The sequence below is a fragment of the Megascapheus bottae genome, chromosome 7, assembly GCF_031878675.1.
Source record: "Megascapheus bottae isolate mThoBot1 chromosome 7, mThoBot2.hap1, whole genome shotgun sequence".
In the NCBI taxonomy this organism is placed as follows: Eukaryota; Metazoa; Chordata; class Mammalia; order Rodentia; family Geomyidae; genus Megascapheus; species Megascapheus bottae.
Genome location: NC_143515.1, coordinates 68,131,615 through 68,156,285, shown reverse-complemented (window position 1 = coordinate 68,156,285; position 24,671 = coordinate 68,131,615). Strand labels below are relative to the sequence as shown.

Below are 24,671 nucleotides of genomic sequence, written 5' to 3'. Positions count from 1 at the left end.
CAAAAGCCAGTTAGTGGCAAGTCATGGGTGCTTGTTGAGTTCTTGCTTTCATGAATACAGCTATCAATATATAAAATCTTCCTTGTCCAGTCTTCCCTGCCTAGTGTATCTTTAGCTATAGCTTGAACTTCTTAGCTGAAGAGGAAATCTAGATTCTCATTTAACTCAGCTACTGTTATCTTTCAGTTGTGAGGAAATATACTATTGTTTGACAAACAAGAATAAGGATCTAGAGTACACAGTAGGGTGGTGAAGGATACTGTGAACTAAAATGCAGATATTTGCTTCATTCTCTGGTCCTTTTTCACAACGTAATTCATATGAGGGAAATGTGGAATTATTAAAGAAAACAAAGCGAGTAATTTGTAAGGGAGCATTGAAGAATCCAGAGTTCATGTTATGACTGGGTTACATAAGCTTGTTTAAATGTTTTTCTTTTGTGAATAGAACAAATTATAATTTGCATTTTATAAGGAAAATATTTAGCTTATAAGTTCACAACTTACAGATGAAAATAATTTTATTAAGAAAATTAGATACCCTTTAAAAAGATTAAATGTGTCAGAAATTATAGCCAGTTTATTGTTATATTTATGCCAGGGATAGTGCCATCACAATTAGGATAGAGTAATTATTTTCATCAAATTCAGTATTAGAAAGGCCTCTCCCTCTATTGCAACAGAAAATGGTCACAGAATTTCTTCTTGCTTCCCTAGGGACCCATTTTAAATGAGAGAAATCTTAACAGAAACTTGCGCAAAAAGATATATGTATCTCCAAAAGCAAATGCTGGCATCTTTTTTACTTATTCTGCAGATAATTTAGAAAACCCTAACACTAGTATTATTTGTCTGTTTTTAATTATCCATTAAAGAATTGTGTAATTGTTCTTTATTTCCCCCTGCAATAGACAAGTTCCTCAATTTTCTTTTTACATTTGAAAAATACTTAAAAATTTTTTTCTTAGAAAATAAGAAACAAGTTTACTTTGAAGCTCTAATATACTTAAGTAATCTTAACTATAAATTAGGGTATTGGATACATGTTGTTTATATTTGTGCTTCCTCCAGATTGAAAATATCCATGATATCCCTAGTATCCCAAAACAGTTTGGATGGTTCCCCAGTTTTGTAGAATAAATCATTTGCATGTGAACAATAAGGGATACTGTATTTTATTAGCTTAAGAGTTGGAGGGCCACTTATGACTTCTTTATGTAAACTTAAAAAAAACTTTAAAAAATCAAGAAAAACCCTTATTTTCATTTCCTGGAATTCATTTAGATAAAAATTTTACTTTCAGAATCACAGAGGCATTGCATCTTTGGATTCCTCCCTTTATTCAAACTTAAATAACAATACCAAATATTTTGAAGACATAGTAGCACATAATAATCCTAGCTATTAGTGTTACTAGTACTGTGTGATGGGCCAGATTTAATTTCTTTATATGTAGCATAATTTATTCCTTATAGCATCCTTATTATAGCTACAGCAGGTTATTTTCTGGATTAGCAAATTGAAGCATGCAAAATTAAATGAACTATCCAAGTTTACCTAGTTAGGAGCAGAAGTAGTATTTGATCCAGAGCAAGTAATCTTAATAGATCCTTACAGTCTTTCACATAATTCATAAAATGATTTTAGGGTTTCCCAAAGATATTTAACATTGCAGGATGTAGCAAGAAAAATAAATCTTAATCATTCTTTCTCAATCTTAGATATCCTTGGGGAATCAACAAAAGCAATTACTTAGTATTGAATTATATTAGTATTTAAAGAAATAGAAGAGGCAATCTAAAATTTCATATGGAATAATAAAGGACCCCGTATAGCAAAAACACTTCTTAGCAGAAAGAACAGCGCAGGAGAAATTTCAATACCAAACTTTATTACAGAGCTATAATAATCAAAACAGCTTGTTACTGGCACAAGAACAGGCCTGAAGACCAATGGAATAGAACTAAGGACCCAGATATTAAACCACAGACCTATAGCCACCTAATCTTTGACAAGGGAGCCAAAAAAATAGACTGGAAGAAAGACAGCCTCTTCAACAAGTTGTGCTGGCAGAACTGGTTAAGCACCTACAGAAAACTAAAGTTGGATCCTTCTTTGTCACCCTGCACTAGAATTAACTCCAAATGGATCAGAGACCTGGAGGTAAAAGCTGACACACTGAAAACTTTACAAGAAGGAATAGGAGATACACTAGGCCTCCTTGGCACAGGTAGAAACTTTCTTAACAAGGACCAAGAATCACAGCAAATAAGAGAAAGACTGGATAAGTGGGACTGCATTAAACTGCGGAGCTTTTGTATGGCAAAGGACATAGCTAGTAAATTAATCAGGAAGCCTATACAGTGGGAGAAGATCTTCACCAACCAAACAACAGACAAAGGCCTCATATCTAAAATATATCAACAGCTCAAAAAATTGAATCAATCCAAAACTAATCCCCAAAGTAACAACCATCCCATTAAAAAATGGGCCAAAGACAGAGTTTTCTCTGATGAAGAAACAAAAATGGCCTATAGACACATGAAGAAATGCTCAACATCTCTGGTCATAAAAGAAATGCAAATCAAAATAACTCTAAGATTCCACCTCACTCTAGTTAGAATGGCCAGGATCAGGAAAAGGGGATGTGGCCAGGAGGGATTCCTACTACACTGTTGGTGGGAGTGCAACCACTATGGAAAGCAGTATGGCAGTGCCTCAAAAGGCTAAACATAGAGCTCCCCTATGACCCAGCAATTCCACTACTTGGCATTTACCCAACCATCCAGAAACTAGGGCATACTAAATCCACTACCACAACAATGTTCATTGCAGCATTATTCACCATAGCAAAAATATGGAACCAACCTAGACGTCCCTTAGTTGATGAGTAGATCAACAAGTTGTGGTATTTGTACACAATGGAATTCTATGCTGCTGTCAGAAAAAATGACATCACCCCATTTGTTAGGAAATGGAAAGTCTTAGAAAAAATCATAGTAAGTGAAGTAAGCCAGACTCAAAGGAAATTAGACTCAATGGTTTCCCTCATTTGTCATAATGAGTAGAAACCTTGGGCTCTCGTAGCAGAGATCTGCAATAGAGCAAAACCTAGATACATATGGCCATATAGTATGAAGCTAATTGAAAGGACCTCCAGAATATTGAAACAAAAGCCATACAATGAATGATTGTTGTCGTTAATGTACTATGTTGTCTCTCATCTCTTTTGCTGTCCCTTGGTTATCTCATATTGTTACAGTATCTCACTTTGTTATCTGATATATTGGATTTATTTGTATTTGGTTATTTGAAATTTGATAGGGAAGGGGGGAAAACCAAGCCGGGGGGCGGGGGGTGGGGGGTGGAGGGGAGGGTAATGGGGACCAAGACATGTGAAAGGGTATCAATATATGTGAATTAATGCACCTTCTATCTGGCAAATATCATGTAACCCTTTTATTAATTACAATAAAAAAAACTCTAAAAAAAATTATAAAGGAATCCAGGGGCCATGACTCATGCCTGTAATCCTAGCTTCTTGGAAGCTGAGATCTGAGTGTGAGGATCATGGTTGGAAGCCAACCCAAGCAGGAAAGTTCCTGAGACTCTGAACTACCAAAAAACTGGAAATGGAGCTGTGGCTCAAGTGATAAGAGCAACAACCTTGAACAAAGAAGTTCAGAGACAGTGCCTAGTCCCTGAGTTTAAGCCCCAGTACCAACAGAAAAAGAAAACAACCTCCCCTCTCTTGCCCCCTGTAAAAATGAATGTAAATCTGGACGGAGAAAAGGAGATGTTTAAGAAGGTTCATTGAATATGAGAGATCAGGTCTAGATTATAGGAATGAGTAGGTGATTGATTGTGACAGATAAATTATTCAGACTATAGGCTGGGAGTTTGGCTTAGTGGTAGAGTGCTTGCCTAGCATGCGAAGACCTGGGTTCATTTCTTTGGTACCACATACATAGAAAAAGCCAAAAGTGGTGCTGAGGCTCAAGTGTTAGAGCTCTACCCTTGAGAAAGCCCAAGGACAGTACTCAGGCCCTGAGTTCAAGGCCCAGGACTGGCAAAAAAAAAAAAAAGAAAGAAACAATATTCAGATTATAGGAATAATGAGTGTTGGTAGTCTGTAAAAAGCAAGCAGCATGTTTTCCCAAACCAAACAAATGTTCTAAGATAATATTTTTGATCTCCCACAACTACTTCTTATATGCACATGAGATCCACCTATAACTAGGAGTATGTTTTTTGCATCAGTAGAATTGGAGAAAGCTGGAAAGTTGTTTATGGGTGATTAGAAGGATTGGAAAGCAGTTATTGAGGGACTAACACTCTTAATCCCTGATGGGGTTTCCAGAAAATAGAAGGGGAAAGTGAAATCAACTTTTGCAATAAACAAATAGAAAAGATATTTAGGAAAGTGAACACAATTGAAATTGTGAACCAGAGACATGTTAATTATAATAACAAATATTGACATCTCCCAAAGAAAGGAGACTTTATGATGTTGTTTAATGAATTTACATAGTACACTTTGTTACTTACATCTTTCAGTTTGTATGCCATGAAAATGGTGAACTGGAACATTAAACACAAAATCATATTGTTCAAGAGTAATAGTGTTAAGCTGGACACTGGTGGCTCACTCTTGTAATCCTAGCTACTCAGGCTGAGATCTGAGGATTGAAGTTCAAAGTCAGCCCAGGCATGAAAGTTTGTGAGACTTATCTCCAGTTAACCCCCAGAACACTGAAAGTGTCTCAACATGGTAGAATACTAGCCATGAGCTGAAGAGCTCAGGGACAGTACCCAGGCCCAGAGCTCAAGCCCCACAACCGACAACAACAACAAAAAGAACTGTAGTATTGGACTCCTAGTTCTTTTGGAGTCATATATTCATGCAAGGCCATATGACTTACCTAAGAATTCGTTGTGATCGTTTTCATCAAGTCTCAAATAATTTTTAGAACTCGATATTATTATTTCTACACTCTGAACTTCTGGCTTTCTTTCCTATCTTCCTAAATTTATTCTTAACTGCCTCTCCCTCGTAAGTATTTCAGTTCCATAATAAGAAATTTGCTTCTCATCTCTGCCACAATTTCCCTTGGTCATTGCCTTGTCCCACATTACCATGACTATGTCAGTAATTCCTAAAACCTGTTGTTCCACTTTAAAAGTGAACTGAATGTATGTACTTGGATATCCTGTTGCTGCCTCATAGTTAATGTGTAAATAACTGATTTTATTTGTTTATACCCCCCCCACGCACAAACACACATCTGTTATCTACTATAAGCCTTTAGCTTAAGTAAATGGCATTAATGAGTTTCCCACACTAGGATCCTTGTTGTTTATAGGAATGTAAGCAGTTGAAACCAGAACAAGCCTCCTCACAATATTACTTCTAGTTGAAAAAAAACTGGAACCAACCAAAGGTCTGACATTATTACTACATTGCTCAAAACCTATGCTGCACACAGAGAGTATGTAACAACAAAAAAAATAAGAATTATATAAAGAGCCCAATGCTAGTGGTATATAATCTTATTTAAGAGGGAGGGATATGGAGACTTATGATTTGAAGCCAGCCTGGGAAGCAAAGTGTTTGAGAAGGCCGAGAGAAGAAAGGAAGAAAGGAATGTAGGTAGGTAGGTTGGTTTTGTGTGTTTGTATATGCTGATACTGGGGTATGAACTCTGGGCCTTAAGCTCTTTTAACTTTTTTAATCAAGGCTGGTGGTCGACTTGTGAGCCATATCTTCAACCTGTGGCATTCCCCCCCACCCCCCGCCCTAGTTAATTGAAGGTAAGAATATTTGAAATTATTTTCTTTGCTTCATCTGGCTTGGTACTACAATCCTGAGATCTAGAATTACACCAGTGCCTAGCTAAAGTATTTTTAATCAGTATATTCATTATGAACCCATAATCATGAAAACAAAACTATATATAGATCTGTATTTATAGAAGAATGCATTCGCATATACTCATTTTAATTAAATATAGGTGATTTATTTAATGTTATTTTCATTTACCTTTGTTTTCTAAGGTTGTTCAGTAAACATAAATTGCTTTCATATTTTACAGATACAGATAGGCAGTCTAGCCTCTTTGTTGCTCACAGCTCTTGTTGAACTAGTCCCTTCACAGCTCTTGTTGAACTAGTCCAATTCTCATTGCTGCTTAGTCTCAGTGCTCATTATAACTGGGTAATGCTGTCACTGCAACTCTCTTGCCTCCATTGCTCAGCTGCCAAAGTTGTCGTCTTACAAATCCTAGCTGATGGTGCTCTTCCTTTGCTTAGCCTTCCTTGTGTATATTAAATCTCCAAAACTATCAACAGGAAAATTTGAATATTTGTTTTCTTTGTTCAGACCTTTAGCCAACTAGAATTTAGCCAGTTCAAGGTTTTATATATCCTCCTTAACCTCATAAGGCACCTTCCTCCCACTTTAGTGCTGGAAAGTTCAACCAGAATGTCACACATACTAAACAAGTGCTCTCCCACTGAGCCACATGCTCTGTTCTCATCACTTTTTTTTGGAGTTGGGGGGAGGAGCGTGGCTTGAAGCTGGTCCTGGCCCTTCAACTCAGGTCCTGGGTGCTGTTCCTGAGCTTCTTCTGCTCAAGGCTAGTGCACTACCACTTGAGCCACAGCTCCACCTCTGGCTTTTTAAACATAAGTTTATTGAGGTAGGCTTCAAAATGATATTTCCAGATCCTGTAGTAGCTAGGATTATAGGTGTGAGCTACCATCTCCTGCTTTCAATTTGCTTTTTACCAGATTAAAGAATTGTGCCTATTTTATGCCAGGGTCTACACATATGGCAAGGAAGGGAAAAAAAAATGACATGAATTCAGTCCTTTGCAGATCATTGTTCATCCCTTTCCTTCCATATCTACAGCACGCCATGCTTTGCCCTTGCTGCGTGATAGTCTGTGTGTGTATGGAGGGGAGGGGGTGTCCTCCCTCCTCTATTCCATAGACAATTTAATTTTTTAAAAAAATTTTAGAATTTAGCCAGTAAGAACAAATTGCCAAATAATGAAAATTCATCAGTTTTAATGCCAGTTATTATGTCAGCAGATCCTATTAGTAGTATTTATCGAAGCATGTCATGCTAATAGTCCCAGAGTGTAATTATACTTGCAAATTTTTCTTGCTTTCAGGGAGTTTGTAATATGTTCCAGATGGTTAAATAGGAAAGAGTAGACATTTTGTGCTGTATTTTCATTTATGATTAAGAATTTGATGTTACAACTTATGTTATCATTATTGCTTTAGAGTTAAAACTGAGAGGAATTTAAACAGAACATGTGATTTTTCACACTCTTCTATTCTGATCAGCATTTAATAGAGTCTTTCCTAGATCTTTCCCCCCGTTATTGTTCAGTTGCTTCAATTTAAGCATCATTACAATAACCTAGTGGTATTATAAGTGGTAATTCTTGTATGAAGAAGTCCTTAAGTTATTCTTGGAAGCCTTTGCTTGTAGTTAGTTTGGATTTAAAATAAAATGATAAACTTCTTGAAAAACCTTATATGAAATTACAAAAAAATTCCCCCAACTTTTGAAAGTTCTTTCATCTTTGATTATAAATGAATAGACCTTAGACTCAAAATCAGAGTATATTTTTCAATTTTACCAGTAATAGTGGTAATTGACTTTTCATTGATTCAGTCATACTTAATTGCTTTGACCAGCTCTCATTTGAAAGACAGCTTACAAAATATTGTGCATATGGCCTGTGAGCTCAGGTTTCCTAACTCATTGACTTGATGAAATCTGTTGTTTTTCAGTAAGAGATAAAATGTTCTATAATTCACATTAATCATCCATTTATTTGTGTAGTATACCTATTTTATGGGGCAGAAGGAGCAGGTTGGCTTTGATTATTAGACTGCCATTCTCTGTCCTTGAGCAAAAGAAGCTCAGAAACAGTGCCCAAGCCTTGATTCAAGCTCCAGGACTGGCAAAAAAAAAACAAAACAAAACAAAAAAAATAAGACAAGAGAACCAAAATATTTTATTTTATTTTTAAAGTATGTTTTCCAAGTCTTCTCAATACAGATTCATTAATAAGGGAAATAGTTACAATTAATATGAATTACTTTATTTCAAATTTTATTTAAATTATTTAGAAATTTTACTAACATATATTTAATGTATAAAGGAGGCTTCATTGTGATATTTGGATACATTTAATATACTTTGATCAAATTCATCCCATCTATATTACTTTGTTTACCACCTGTTCTCCTTCCTCTTCTTTGACAGTTTGTATTAGGTTTCATTGCACTGTTTTCATACATATATATAGTACTAATATATTTACCCTTCCCCTCTCTCTCCTTTCCACTGTTGATTTCCATTCTCTAAACAGTCTCTCTAGTTATTTTTATTTATTTACTTATTTATTTTTATGTGGGTCATGGGACTTGAACTCAGTCTGGGCGCTGTCCCTGAGCTCTTCAGCTCAAGGCTACCACCCTACCCTTGAGCCAAGCCCCATTTCCTATTTTCTAGAGGTTAATTGGAGATAAGAATCTAAAGTCCTTTGAACTTTGATTCTCAGATCTCAGCCTCCTGAGTACCTAGGATTACAGCAGTGAGCCACTGCTCCCAGCTTCTCCCTAGTTATTTAAGGAATTTTATCTTCAATTTGGAGAGCATAACTCATGTCATCATTAGCAGAAAATTTGCTAAGATCATTCTTCATGAAAATCTTGTGCTGTCTCCTAAGAAAAGTCTTATTTCTTAACTTTGAATAATTTTGAACTGAAAAATATATCCTTAAATTCTATTTGAGATAAAATTAGTAAGAGCACAAGCTACTATGAAATAATAACTTCATGTTATGAAAACAATTTATAATTGCCACTGATATTGATGTTTTATTTATAATACTCATCACTAAGTAACACCATAGTTAATCTAAGCTATTTGTTTTACACTAACAACTTAGAATTTTTACTTATTTCTCTCCCCATTAAACATATTCTCAAGATGATAAAGTTATGTCATAGTAAAGAAAACCTTGACTTTGTATTACTTTTGTTAAAAGTCTTAAGTATGTAAATACTGATACTTGAGGTGTTAGTAATCACAAGTTACTTTGTCATATCTCACAGCAAATACATCTGAGTGAAAGAATCCACTGTCCTTAGAGGTTTGTAAGCTTCTTTTGTTTCTTTACAGAATTAGACTACAGTTTGCGTTTTAAATAATTCTTTTTTTTTCTTTTTTGCCAGTCCTAGGTCTTGAACTCTGGGCCTATGTGCTATCCCAAGCCTCAGTATGTTCAAAGCTAGTGAGCATCGCTCCCAGCTTTTTTTTTTGGTCAGTCATGGGGGCTTGACCCTGAGCTCTTCAGCTCAAGGCTACCTCTCTATCTCTTGAGCCACAGCCCCACTTCCCATTTTTCTAAAGATTAATTGGAGATAAGAATCTCACGTTCTTTAGTACCTGAGCTGCCTTTGAACTGCTATCCTCAGTTCTCAGCCTCCTGAGTAGCTAGGATTGCAGGTGTGATCTACTGTGCCTAGCTTTTTTGAGTAGTTTATTGGAGATGAGAGTCCTAAGGACTTTCCTGAGTTGGCTGGCTTGGATCTACGACTCTCAGACCTCAACCTCATAAGTACCTCAACCTCCTGAGTAGCTAGAATTACATGTGTGAGCTACCAGCACCTGGCTAGATCACAGTTTTTTTGGACAGGCATTTTGTAAGTCAACAATTTTCAACAAAGAATCAATTAGTTTATTTCCCCTAACTCTAAAACTCACATTTTTCTCAGTATAATTTGTGTGTACAGGGAGAAAGACATTGTCTCAGGCCAAAGCTGATTCTTTTTCTAAACTTGCCCAATGAATTGTTGCATAGGATAATTTTGTTTACTTTTTTATATCACTGAATAACTTTACTTTCTGGTTGATTCTTAAGAATGTCAAAATAGGGCTGGAGTGTAGGCTAGTATAGAGTGCTTGCCTAGCATGTACCAAGCCCTAGGTTTGATTTCCTGGTACTGCACAGAAAAAGCCAGACGTGGCACTGTGGCTCAAGTGGCAGAGTGCTAGCCTTGAGTAAAAAATGTGGCCAAGGACTGTGCCCAGACCATGAGTTCAAGTCCCAGGACTGACAAAAAAAAATTGTAAAAATAATAGAGTTAAGGCTTGCCAAATAAAATAAGGTAGCAAAAACACACAAAGAAAAAAAATTAATGACTGCAAAATAATAGGAATGCCAAAATAAATAGCTATTGAGAGTAATAGCATGTAGTATTTGATTCTGGGTAAATATTAGAGATTGTAGTAGACATTTAATATTGTTTTCTCCCTAAAACCACAGCTTAGTCAGCAGGAGTCAAAATAAAAATAATAAGGACTTTTTTAAAGTCATAAATCCACATGAATAGGAAAATGGCAGAAAACAGAATAGTAGTAACAATGGTACTAAACCTGAGAAAGCCCTGTTTTAAGAGGAGAAAGAAAGCTATGAACCAATTGAATTTGTTTTGGTGAGTCTTCAACAGGCTAAAATCATTGTAGAACAGTGGCAAATGGAAGATAAGGAGAAGAATAGGGCTGAGATAAGGAGGGCCACCTAAAAGTTTAAACAGTTGATAGTCAGGTCTCCTTTTTGCTAATACCTTTCTTCCTGCTGACAAATGGTACATTGTATATTCTCTAGGTTAAAGCACAGTGTCTAATCTGTGAACGCCAGGTGAATTGAAGATAGAGGGGCATTGAATGAGCACCAGCATTATTTGGAATGTTGAGAGCCCCTATTTGCTTTCCACAGTTGGCTCTAAAATGACAACTAGTGTTTAGATATCCAGGCAGGAAATAGGGCTTTACCATGTGAATTTCAGCAAGTGAGGGGAAAACCGCCGAAGACAAAACGAACTGTATACTAATACTGTACTTTTTGCAGTGCTAGAAGTTAACAATTCTGAAACATTTTGACTTTATTATCCCCATTCATGTACATAATTGGAGTTTTTTTCCATTAAAAGATTTTATTAACAATGATTTTTTTTTGTTTTTTTTTTTTTTTTGCCAGTCCTGGGCCTGAGCTCTGTCCTTGGACTTTCTCAAGGCTAGAGCTCTACCACTTGAGCCTCAGCACCACTTCCAGCTTTTTTTTCTATGTATGTGGTACCGAGGAATCGAACCGGGTCTTCGTGCATGCTAGACAAGCACTCTACTACTAGGCCAAACTCCCTGCCCATTAACATTGATTTTTTTTTTTTTTTTTTGCCAGTCCTGGGCTTGAGCCCAGGGCCTGAGCACTATCTTTGGACTTTCTCAAGGCTAGAGCTCTACCACTTGAGCCTCAGCACCATTTCCGGCTTTTTTCTACGTATGTGGTACCGAGGAATCGAACCCGGGTCTTCGTGCATGCTAGGCAGGCACTCTACCACTAGGCCAAACTCGTGGCCCCGTAACACTGATTTTTTTTACAACATATTTCAAATGTCAAGTTTAACAAGCAAGTATTCAAGAATGGAATTTCTATATGCAATCACTGGCACATAAATTTAAGAACAAAATTAAAATTGAGCTGAGAGTTTCCATGTCATAGATACATATCAATCTGTATAATATGTCAATATGTCCATAGAATATATATCCCATCATAGATTTATATGTCTATATAGTTATATTTACATCTCCAAGTTCATGTCAGTGACTTTAGGTACTTGAGTATTGAGTCATCATTACTGTTGTACTGTTCAGATCTAGTATCCACCTATCAAGGAGACCATACACCTTTTGTTCCTTTGGTCTTGGCTTATCTGACTCAACATGATTAGTTCTAGTTGTCTGGTGGCTGCATAGAATTTCATTGTATATATGTACCACATTTTTTGTATCCATTCATCTGCTGAGGGGCTGTTTCCATCACTTGGCTGTTGTGAATAGTGCTATGATGAACATGACTGAGCAGGTGTCCTTAACATATCCTGAGTTACAATGCTCAGGGTCGATGCCCAGGAGTGGTATGGCGGGATCATAGGTAAGGTCTATTTTCAGTTTTTTGAGTAACCTCCAAACTGCCTTCCAGAGTGGTTGTACTAGGTTACATTCCCACCAGCAGTGCAATAGGGTTTCTCTTTCTCCACAACCCTGCCAGCATTTGTTGTTGTCTGGGTTCAGATAATCAGAGCATTTTAGTCATCTTTTTATACCTAAATAAATAAACAAATAAATACAATCAAGCATCTGAGGAAAGCATGTAATATGCTTAACAAATAAAAAAGGAAGTTGAAAAAAACCTTGAAAAATCTTCAAGTATATGTGTACACATACATTTACAAATACACATCTATAAACAATGACATATATAGTATTTAGGCATATGATATAAATACATATATATGTGTACGTATTTGAAATATCTGCTGGAAGATGAGGTGCTGTATCATAAAGCATCAAAGGTAGGGTACTTTAATATTTAAAAATCTAAGTGTTAGCTACTGGGAGTTTGGCTTAGTGGTAGAGTGCTTGCCTAGCATGCACGAAGACCCAGGTTCGATTCCTCAGTCCCACATACATAGAAAAAAGCCAGAAGTGGTGCTGTGGCTCAAGTGGTAGAGTTCTGACTTTGAGAAAGCCCAAGGACAATGCTCATGCCCTGAGCTGAAGCCCAGGACTGGCAAAAAAACAAAAAACAAAAAACTAAGTGTTAGATAAGTTAAAGAAGTGAAAATTAGTTGTATAATTGTTTTATTTCATTAAATAATGTATGATGTAGTTCGATAAAATTCAGCCCATCTTTCTCTCCCTCATTCTTCCCCCAGATTTATTGTTCTGTTTTCATATTTGCATATAAAGTACTTTGGCCATATCCATGCTCGTTTAATCTGTCCATTGCCCCTTCCTGCTCTTGTCCCCAACATAGTCTGTTTTGCTTTCCATTTCTTTTTCATTTTTGCCATATATTAATTATACAAGAGACTCATTATGGTAATTCACTTGTATATATATATGTGTATATATTATACTCTTGTCAGATTAATTTCATGTATTGCTCTCTCTTCCTCCCAACTCCCTTATTGTTCTACAACTTTAAATAGCTTTCAGTGAGTTTCCTTATGCTGTCTTCATATATAGACAGCAGATATTTTGATACTATTTGCCCTCTATCACTTTATTTCCCTCTACCCATCTTACCTTCCCAGCCCCATAGTTTTATAGATAGATAGATAGATAGAGATAGATAAATAGATGGAGATAGATAGATAGTATTTATACATGTATGTATATCTATCTATTTTTTTTTTTTGGTCATGGGGCTTGAACTTTGGGCTGGGCACTGTCCCTGAACTCTTCAGCTCAAGGCTAACACCCTGCCCCTGGGCCTGGGCATTGTCCCTGAGCTCTTCAGCTCAAGGCTACCTCCCTACCCCTTGAGCCACAACACCACTTCCAGTTTTCTAGTGGTTAATTAGAGATAAGAATCTCATTTCTTTAGTGCCTGGGCTGGCTTTGAACTGCGATCCTCAGATCTCAGCTTCCTCAGTAGCTAGGATTACAGGCATGAGCCACCTCTCCCAGCTTAAATATAAATCTTTTAAGTCTCGATTTCATAAATGACTGAAAATATTTGATATTTGACATTTTGAATTTGTCTTAGCCCATACAATTTGATCTTCAGCTCTATCTACTTTCCTGCAGATAACAGTTTCATTTTTCTTTTGCGCTTCTATACTATCTTAACATATATTCAAAGGAGTCTAAATCAATATTCAAGAGCAATATCTGAATATCTAATGTCTGTTGCACAATAGCTAAACAGTGGGATCAGCCCAGGTGCCCAACAATTGTTGAAAAGATAAAGAAAATGTGGTATGGAATGTTTCAATTCACTGATGTCATCGTACTTTTCTCAAACTACATTAAAATTTTTCTATTTTTAAGTTTGGCTCTGATTTGCTAGTGTGATTTTTGTCTATATTTATTATAAATATGGCTCACTGACATACTTGGATCTGATAGTTTGTTTTTCACATTTTGAAAATTTTCAACAATTTTTTTTCCCAAATACTATTTCTGCCTCAAACTCTTCCTCCTCTCCATCTGAGATTCTAATAACTTGCTTGATTTTATCAACAAGTCATAAAGCCTCTGTTCTTTTTCTTTTCCCTTCTGTTTTGAGTGTCTTTTTTTTTTAACTTAAAGTTGAGTGACCTCTTTTTCTGTCCTCTCATATTTAAAGTTTAGCCAGTGAAATTTTAAATTTGGATTTTCCTTTACTTTTAAGAGTTCTTCTTGCTGTCAGTATTATTCATTGGTAAATCTCTTAAAATATTCAGTAATTGCTTTAAGATCTTTGTCAAATTGTTCTAATATCAAAATGATGAAGTATGTCTCTATTGACTGCTTTTTCTCCTGATATTTAATTACATTTTCTAGCATTGTTGTATGTTTAATTACTTTTACTACGTTTGATATGGTAGATGCTGTTGTAGATAACTTTTTGTGACGTGTCAATTTTTACTTTAGTAGGCAACTGAATTATCGGCTGGTGAACATGTGTGTAGCCATATAACCTAGTAATTGCAATCCTAGGTATAAAAATAAAAACTTAGGTTCTCACAAACAGTTACATACAAGTATTCTTAGCAGCTATACTTGTAAGAGACTCAAATTGAAAACTACCAAATGAATGCAAGTCATGAATGGTTTGAAAAAAGAATAACTGTAACATCTCCATTCCATGCAGCAATAAAAATGAACTCTGTCAGGTGCCTAGGGGCTTATGTCTGTAATCCTAACTACTGATGATGCTGAGATCTGAAAATCAGAGACTCTGAGCAGTACAAAGCTGTAAGTGATGTAGTTCAAATGCCACTCACCAACCATTAGCAGAAAGAGCCCTAATTCAAGTCCTTAGTGCAGGCAACACCATGCCTGCCGAGAGTAATGAACTATTGCTGTACACACAAGTTGGGTGAATCGCAAAGTCATGGGAGTGAAAAAAAGCCAATCTAAAAGATGTTCCCTATTGCATGGTTCAATTTATGGTCCATTCTCAAAATGACAAAATCAGGAAATAAAGGACAAGAAAGTAGTTGACCAGATTTAGTAAAGAAATAAGAGAAGATAGGATTATAAGAAGCAAGAGGGAATTTGTCTTTGGTTCTCAGTGCAGTTCAGGATCTCAAGTATGGTGTTATTCCAGTCATTTGTTGCTTAATAACAGGGATACATTCAGGAAATTGCATCATTAGATGATTTTGTGTGTGCGCAGAGTGTACCTGTACCTGTACAAACTAGTATGGGTATGATGTCAGTAGGCAGTAGACTCTTAGGGGATTCCATCATATATGCAGTCTATCTCTTTCTGAAACATCATTGTGTCACATGACTGGTATGAAACCATACATGTGTTAAACTCTCATAGAATTAGAAACAGATTTTTTTTTTAATAGCAGGTAGGTGTAAAACATGGCAAAATTAAGGTACGATCTGAAATATAGATAATTATACCACTCAATTTCCAGCTTTCTGTTTCCTCTGAACTACATTTACTGATACCTGATGCCAGTTAGAATGTGATTTTGTTTTACTTTTTTTTATTGTTTGTTGTCCTTTAGGTCTTACATCTAGAACACAAAGAAAATATTGAGAATAGTTGTTTCAGGGGAAAGTATTAGAAGCATTTATCTCATTGTGTAGGGATCCTTTCTTTCTGTGATCAGATATCTTTCTTTCTGTCTTTCTGTCTTTCTTTCTTTCTTTCTTTCTTTCTTTCTTTCTTTCTTTCTTTCTTTCTTTCTTTCTTTCTGTTTATCTATCTATATTTTTTTTTGCCAGTCCTGGGCTTGAACTCAGGGCAAGCACTATCCTTGAACTTTCTCAAGGCTAGAGCTCTACCACTTGAGCCTCAGCACCATTTCTGGCTTTTTTCTATGTATGTGGTACCGAGGAATCGAACCCGGGCCTTCGTGCATGCTAGGCAAGCACTCTACCACTAGGCCAAACTCCCGGCCCCAGATCTGTATTTTTGTCTGCTTTGATCACTTTCTAATTTGAAATATTTGTTCTTTAAAATTTTTGTGGCTGGGAATGTGGCTTAGCAGTAGAGTGCTTGCTTGCCTAGCATGCATGAAGCCCTGGATTCTATTCCTCAGTACTACATAAACAGAAAAGTCTATAAGTGGTGCTGTGGCTCAACTTGAGCTAGCTAGGGCCAGTGCCCAGGTCGTAAGTTCAAGGGCTCGCAAAAACATAAAAATAAAATGAAACATGTGGGACTACCCAGCTGGTGACTCACATCTATAATCCTAGCTACTCAGGAGGCTGAGATCTGAGAATCAGGTTCAGAGCCAGCTTGGACAGGAAAGTCCATGAGACTCATAAGTCCTATAAACTACTCAGAAAAAGCCGTAAGTGGCACTGTGGCTCAAGTGGTAGAGCAGTAACCTTGAGCACAGAGAAAGTCAAGGACAGAGCCCAGGCTCTGAGGTGAAGCCCCAGTACTAGCAAAAAAAACCCAAAACAACAACAACAACAACAAAACAGTTTTTTGTGTTTGTTTTTTGTGTCAGTCTTGGATTTGAACTCAGGCCCTGGGTGCTGTGTTAGGGTCCAATCCCCCAATATTAGGGTCCGTGATCAAAGGATCAAAGGAGTCTGACACAAAAGCGGAAGTTAAACAGAGTTTTATTCCGTGCCTAGCATGGAGAATCATACTGACTGGTCAAGGCAATCTCTAAGATGTGACTGAGAGAGCGACCCCACTTAATCTTACAGGCTAGCCATGTGGTTGGGCTGACCATACACACAGGTGGCCAATGGAATTCAACATAGTTTATTGATGGCTGGGGCAACCACTGACACCTTTGGTGTTTGAATGGACCTATCATCTCGGTGGGCTTCTAGCGCACTGCTCTGACAACAGAGGAAAGGGAGGGAGTTTCCTGGCAGGCCAAGGGGGGTAGGGTGGGGAGGAATTCTGGTAGCTCCATCTGGTTTAACTGCTCTGAGCTGTTATCAGGAATTTTACAGCCTCTGCCTTGGGTCAAGTACTCCTTTGTCATGAAGATGGGAAATGCCTATAGGGGATGGATTTTGGGGGAAGTCAAGAAAGGGCTCCCTTCCGCTGTCCTTGAGCATTTGCTCAATGTTAGCACCATATTACCGGAAATGGTGCTGTGACTCAAGTGGCAGAGTACTAGCCATATGGAAAAAGCCCAAAGACTCAGGCCCTGAGCTCAAGCCTCAGGACTGGGACAAAATAAAGGGGTGGGGGACTTTTTTGAAATGCAAGATTTTCTCCTAAACTGGTTTATCTTCTAGAAGGAATTAAGATACCATCCCCCCCCCCCACACACACACACTGTTAAAGAAATAGAAAGGGAGTGTGGGTATATTTTGAGATTACTTGTGAACTGTTAATCTTATTTCAAAATCACTTTACGTAAATACATTGTACTCTATTTAAAATAAACTAGCCAGTTGTGAGCAGATTATAAACCTGAGCTAAACTAATCTGAGGGGGAAGGGCTTCCTTTGTTAGGGATGAATACCAAGCAGACTGCCTGCTGTGTGCTTGCTGGCCACATTTTTGCCTGATGGTGGACCCCCATGCGCAGGAAGTAAATTTTGCCTTGCTGAGACAATTCTTTGTTTTTGTGACTATGTCACTTCATTGGTTCTTGGTGAGCTTATTTATAGCATATACTTTTGGGTTTTTGCTGGCTAATTGGAGATCAGAGTCTCACAGATTATTTTCTGCCCAGAGATGGCTTTGAATTAATCTCCTCAGATCTCACCCATGATTTCAGGCGGGAGCCATTGGTACCCAGCTTTATTTTTAAAGTTTTGTTTTGTTTTGTTTTGCCAGTCCTGGGGCTTGAACTCAGGCCTGAGCTTGGGCTTTCTCAAGGTTAGAGAGAGCTCTACCTCTTGAGCCACAGCACCATTTCCAGCCTTTTTTATGTACATGGTACTAAGGAATAGAACCCAGATCTTCATGCATAGTAGCCAAGCACTGTACCACTAGGCCAAACTGCTGGGCCCCAGCTTTTTAAGTTTTATGTAGAGTTCTAAAATCAGAACTCCACTAACTTTTAAGTATTATGAATCTTTTAAGTATGAATTATTTCTATAAACAAATTATGAGCAAAATGTTAGCAATCTACATAATAGATGGGACTTATAAAAATTAAAGAATTAAATGATAACTGAAAACATAAAAACAGATTTTTCTAAGCAATAAGAAGGAAAAACATATAAATGCAGCTAGAAAAAATTAAAGACATATGAATGTGTCTTTTAGAAGTTGAAGGGCAAATATAATTATGTATTACTTAAGCAGCAAGCAGTCTTCAAATAGGAGTCCCCAAAAAGGACTTCAGATCTTTGTGTTTTTGAAATACTTTTGTGATTGCTTAATAATTGCTTTTTCTCTTATGTTCTACAACTCCTAATCTATATCATTTCTTAAAGAATAATTTGACAATCTAACCTTTTTGCTTTTTTTCCCCTTCTCATTCATTCTAGTTACTTGTATATTTGATCTTAAATGAAATAAGAATAAAGAGACAGCGCCAAGTTTGGACAACATCATTTCCTTCTCCCCCTGCCAAACCTGCCCTCTGGAACTCTTAGATTTGAACATATCTTTTTGGAACTCATTATGAACAAAAACGTCTCCCAGGTAGGAATTGTAGTTCTGTTTTAAATAACTTTTGTCTTTGCAAAAGTGTGAAGGGAAGATACCCATTGAATTTTTTTTTTTAATTAAGGAAATAATATACTGGAATGGGAAGCTGCAAGATATTAAAACAAATACTGATGTTTCCTAAGTGAAAGTGTTAGACAAGTTCCAGATTCTACTTTATGAACCATTTTGGTGTAAATTGAAACCACATGGGCTTCATGTTTTATATCTTATAGTGAGACGCTCAAACCCTTACTGCAGTTTAAAGTGACCTAGAAGCCTGGACTGTCATAGTGTCTCATACCTGTAAGTCCAGCTATCCTAGAGACAAAGATTGGGAGGATTCCAGTTCCAGGCCAGCTTGGACAAAAAGCTAACAAGATCAAATCTTCAGGAAAGTGAAGGAAGGGATGATGTTGTCCAAGAAGAATTGTATTCATTACTCACTTAGGGAATTGTAATCCCTCTGTATTACCCCTCTTAATAATAACAATAAAATGCCAGGCACAATTGATCACTCCTATAATCCTTGCTACTTAGGAGGCTAAGATCTAAAGATTGAGGTTCAAAGCCAGCCCGTGAGATTCTTTTTTTTTTTTTTTTTTTTGCCAGTCCTGGGTTTGAGCTCAGGGCCTGAGCTATGTCCTTGGACTTTCTCAAGGCTAGAGCTCTACCACTTGAGCCTCAGCACCACTTCCGGCTTTTTTCTATGTATGTGGTACCAAGGAATGGAACCCGGGTCTTCATGCATGCTAGGCAAACACTTTAACCACTAGGCCAAACTCCCGGCCCCCGTGAGATTCTTATCTCCATTTAACACTAGAAAATGGGAAGTGGTGCTGTGGCTCAGGGGGTAGAGCGGTAGCCTTGAGCTGAAGAGCTCAGGGACAGGGCCCAGGCCCAGAGTTCAAGCCCCACCACCTACATGCACATGCACATGCACGTGTGCACACACACACACACACACACACACACACACACAACAATAAAAATTATATTGATAATTTTTTTTTTAAGTTAGCAATATCTCCTCTCCACAAATAAGCTGAGTATGGTGGAATGGGCCTGTGATGCCAGATGCCTGGGAGATGGAGATAGGAGAATAAAGATCCAAAGCTGGTTCAAGGAAAAACATGAGGCCCTAACCATAAAACAAAAAAAAAGGACTAGTGGGCATGACTCTTAAGTACCAAGTTCAAGGTGTGAGCTTACACTCCAGCAATGCCAAGAAAAGGAGAAAAAAAAAAACTAAATTAAACTGTCCCTTCATTTATTTTGAATATACAGCTAGTCATCCATTCCCCCTTCATCTCCTCTCATGTTCTATGGCTCATTCGGTAGTCCAAGTTGACCTTGAACACAGGGTTATCTTACCACAGCCTCCCAAATTCTAGAATTATAAGTATGTACCACTGTGCCTGTGTTAAAAAAATGTTTTAATGAAGAAGCAAATCAAGAAAATTGAGGCATATTGCTGGCTTTTTCTTAAACCTATTATTTCTGGGACCTGGGGTTAATTACATAACTTAAAGCATATTTAAGGTGAATCTGGAATAAAATTACCTAGGATTGATTTTTGTTTCTACCATGTAAGATATTGAGCAGATTTAGTCATCTCTGTGCCTCAGGTTCCTTTTACAAATGTGAATGAGTTAAGGGTTATAAGTAAATGATTTAATATGCTAGATGTTTAATAGTTACTGTTACGTGTTAGTCTTTACCATCATCTTCCTGAAATCATAGCTTTAGAAGGCCTATAAAGCTGTTGAAATGGAGACAGTGCACACTTGATGGGCTATTGTGAAGAATTACGTACATTTATGCAAATAAAACACATATTAATTCTAGGAGGATGAGTTGGAAGGATCTAGACTTGTCTACATAGTGAGTTCAAGATGGCTGTAATCTGAGATCATTCGTGTGTGTGTGTGTGTGTGTGTGTGTGTGTGTGTGTATGCTAGAGCTTGTATTTAGGGCCTATACATTGACCCTAGCTTTTTTGTTTAAGATTATATTTCTACCACTTGAGCCATATCTATGCTTCTGGCTTTTTGCTGGTTAGTTGGAGATAAGAGTCCTTAGCATTGAAGAGATAGTAGCACTATCAATCAGATACTCACATGAAATGCTTGGGGACAGGTTCTTCCCCCCCACCCCCCACCCCCGGTTTTCAGTGGGTATCACTGAAAACTGATGGAAATTTGCTGATGGAAATTAATCAAATAGATGGCTTGGGTTTATGCTGGCTTATTAAAAATGCCTGAAATTCTAGCATACAGGAGGTAGAGGCCAGAGAATCAGGGTTACAAACCTGTCTTGGCTAAAAAGTGAGACCCTCTCTCAAAGTAAAGGAAGGAAGGGGGTAGAGAAGAGTTTCTTCATACCACTGATCTGGCTAATTACCTGCTAAACATTTTAAATGAATTAGTAAAGCTGTTTAGTTGGTACTGATTTTTCAAATTATGCAGTTCTCAGCTAAGTCTGAGAAATGAATGACAGATTTACTATGTAGAAAATTTTAATTCGTATTGTTTTATTTCTTCAGCCTTCACCTGTTTGGTTTAATATGGTACGTTTGAACAGAAATAGATGTGGTTTCCAGTCCTAAAACTACTCTCTAGGGATGCTGTTGAGCAACACTTTAAGTCAATGGGATACTTTTACATAGAAATTTAGAAATCCCTTTTGAAAAGGTGACTTGCAAATTGGTTTCCTGAAACCAACATTTCTTATCTTTCTTTTTTTTTTTTTTTTTTTTTTTTGCCAGTCTTGGGCTTGGGCTCAGAGCCTGAGCACTGTCCCTGGATTTTCTCAAGGCTAGGGCTCTGCCACTTGAGCCATAGCACCACTTCTGACTTTTTGCTATGTATGTGGTACCAAGGAATCGAACCCAGGTCTTTGTGCATGCTAGGCAAACACTCTACCACTAGGCCAAACTTCCGGCCCCCATTTCTTTTCTTGATGATCCTTACTTATATACCTGACCTGCTGAGTACAAAGCCATTTTACATAAATACAACAGCTCTAATAGTTTGTCTCGGAGGTTTCTCTTGTCATTGTTTAATCATGTTTGGAAATAGAAAGCTGTTAATAGTAGGGTCATATAATCAGCAAACTATTGGTTATTCTCACCATAGGTCTTTGACTGTTAGGTTCCTATTTTGGTACACCAACTTGTATGGCTATGGTTGAATTATCTACTACTGTCTTCTCAACACTAGAATTTCACATTGACATAGAAGAGATAAAACTATAGCTAGTTTGGCACAGTATGCCAGTTTTGTTTTAGATCCAGAGTTGTTACTCCAAAGTATCCAATCTGTGAGAATGTATTATTTTGATTCTAAAACATGGCTTTGTATGCGAGTTGTTTCTCTAAAATAGTAGGTCTTGCCAGGCATTGGTGGCTCATGCTACTCAGGAGGCTGAGATCTGAGGATCACAGTTCACCAGCCAGGCAGGAACCACTGAGACTCTTATTTCCAATTAATCACAGAAAAAGCTTGAAGTGGTGTTGTGGCTCAAGTGGTAGAGTGTTAGCCTTGTACAAAAGGAGTCCAGGGACATTGCCTAGGCCCAGAGTTCAAGCCCCAGGACAGGCAAAAAAAAAAAAAAATAGGTCTTTACCTTTTCAAAATTGGAAGATAAATCTCTCAGTTTCTAGACCAAAACAGATAGATACATTTTGATTTTAAAAACTTTGTCTTATTTTTGTTGAAACACATGGGAAGAGGGATTTCAAGAAAACTTACAATTCCTAAGTATAGGGATGAATTTCAAAGCTTTATGAAAAGTTCTGGAGTAAAAATTTATATTAAAAGCTGGGCTTATACTTGTAGTCCTAGCTACTAAGGAGGCTGAGATCCAAGGATCATGGTTCAAAGCCAGCCCAGGCAAGAAAGTCAGTGAGTCTCATCTCCAGTTAACCACCAGAAAACTGGAAGTGGTGCTGTGGCTCCAAGCGGTAGAGCACTAGCCTTGAGCTGAAGAACTCAGGGACAGCGCCCAGTTGAAGAGCTCAAGCTCCATGATGGACAAAAAAAATAAAATAAAATCATATGTTTGTGTGTGTGTGTGTGTGTGTGTGTGTGTGTGTGTGTGTGTGTGTGTGTAAAGTTCTAGAAAACATATTACCATAGAATTAATTACCCTTTAAAAATCTGAAATGTTGGGCTGGGAGTTTGGCCTAGTGGTAGAGTGCTTGCCTAGTATGCACGAAGACCCGGGTTTGATTCCTCAGTACCGCATACATAGAAAAAGCTGGAAATGATGCTGAGGCTCAAGTGGTAGAACTCTAGCTTTGAGAAAGTCCAAGGACAGGGCTCAGACCCTGAGCTCAAGCCCAGGATGGGGCAAAAAAAAAAAAAAATCTGAAATGTACTAGTAAGTTAAGCAAAGCAGTTGTCATTTATTTAGCTACGAAATCTTTTAATCATTAAATTATTAGGTATACAGGAAAAATAGAGTAACTGCCTTTGAGTTCACAGTCTAGAAGAGGAGACAAACAAAGGAATTATATCACATTGTTATAAAAATACAAACCCCAGGTATATTTTGAGAATTATCTAAAGGTATGAACATAATTTCACTAGAGGCAGAAAAGGTAGACAAAGTTCACATTGGCTCTCATCTATTGTATGAGTCTATAATAGAATCTGGTGAATGAGTGACTATTAAGTACCTATCCAATCAAATGTTTATAGATTATATATATTATATATTAAATGGTACATATATAATTTTATATTAACAATTATGTAATATAGTTATATTATACAGTACCTATACATATATTAGTTATTTAACTTTCAACATTTTTTCCTTCTTACATGTGAGGCTTGAATTCTGGGCCTGGGTGCTGTCCTTGAGCTCTTCACCTCAAGGCTAACACCTCTACCTTCAAATTTCAATCTTAATGAAAGACTTTAGAAATAGAAATTTTGGTCCTATCATGTTATAGCAATGTTTAAGCATTACACAGAATCTTTAAATTGACCCCATTGTGGAAGCAGCTCAGTTAGCAACAATTTACTTCATGAGTTTGACCATATATTAACCTCTAGATCTAGGCCCTACTGATTTCACAGTTGTGAATAAAATTTACAAAATCACTGTTCTAGAATGTTATTCTGTTGTTGAGAATATAGGTCAGTGGTAGAGAGCTTGTCCAGTGTGCAGATATTGGGGTCAGTCCCCAGCACTATTGTTTGTTGTTGTTCTTTGTTTTTTAAAGTGAAGCCTGTTTGGGTACTGGTGACACATCTGTAATCCTAGCAACTCAGGAGACTGAGATTTGAGGAGCCTGGTTCAAATCTAACCTGAGTAAGAAAGACCATGAGACTCTTACCTCCAATTAACTGCCAAAAACAAATGATGAAAGTGCTAGCCTTGAATAGAAAACCTCAGGATCAGTGCCTAGGCCTTGAGTTCAAGTTCCAACATTAGCATGTGCGTGCACACGCGTGTGAACGCACACACACACACACACAAGTAAGTGGGTCCTGGTAGCTCACACCTGTAAAGGAAAATTAGGATTTAATAAAGGCTTTTAAATAAGAGATTGATTTAATCAGACATGCCTTTGATTTTGATAGCCTATCCTAGTGGCTGTGCAGAGAATGGGTTTAATAAAGACAAGAGTGAAAACAGGAGTCTCTTTGGGAAACTATTTTACTAACCCAAGAGATGAAAAACTGAATTTATCAATTTGACAATGAGTATATGTGGAATTGATGGCTTCAGGAAATAAAATTGAGCAAATCCTGAAATCCTGGTGCTTGCTTACATTCAGAATGTATGACAAGATGCTAGAATGACTCAAAGCACTGAGCCAAAAAAAATGAGAGAAAGAGAGAGAGAGAGAGTGAGTGTGTGTGTGTGTGTGTGTGTGTTACTATGGTTTGAAGATAAGACCTTGCTCTTGCTAGGTCTGTTCCCTAAACCATACCTTCAGCCCTTTTTTTCCCTATTGGTTTTGAGATGGGGGTCTCATTTT

At 37.3% G+C, this 24,671-nt stretch overlaps 1 protein-coding gene across 1 annotated transcript in view; it reads left to right on the top strand.

Moving 5' to 3' along the window:
* Positions 1-24,671, top strand: part of Ncoa1 (nuclear receptor coactivator 1) — a 137,892-nt gene that overhangs the window by 26,864 nt on the left and 86,357 nt on the right. Inside the window, exon 4 of the mRNA XM_090337358.1 lies at positions 18,517-18,673. The gene's annotated coding sequence lies outside the window, so the exon portion shown is untranslated. The remainder of the gene's footprint in view (positions 1-18,516; positions 18,674-24,671) is intronic.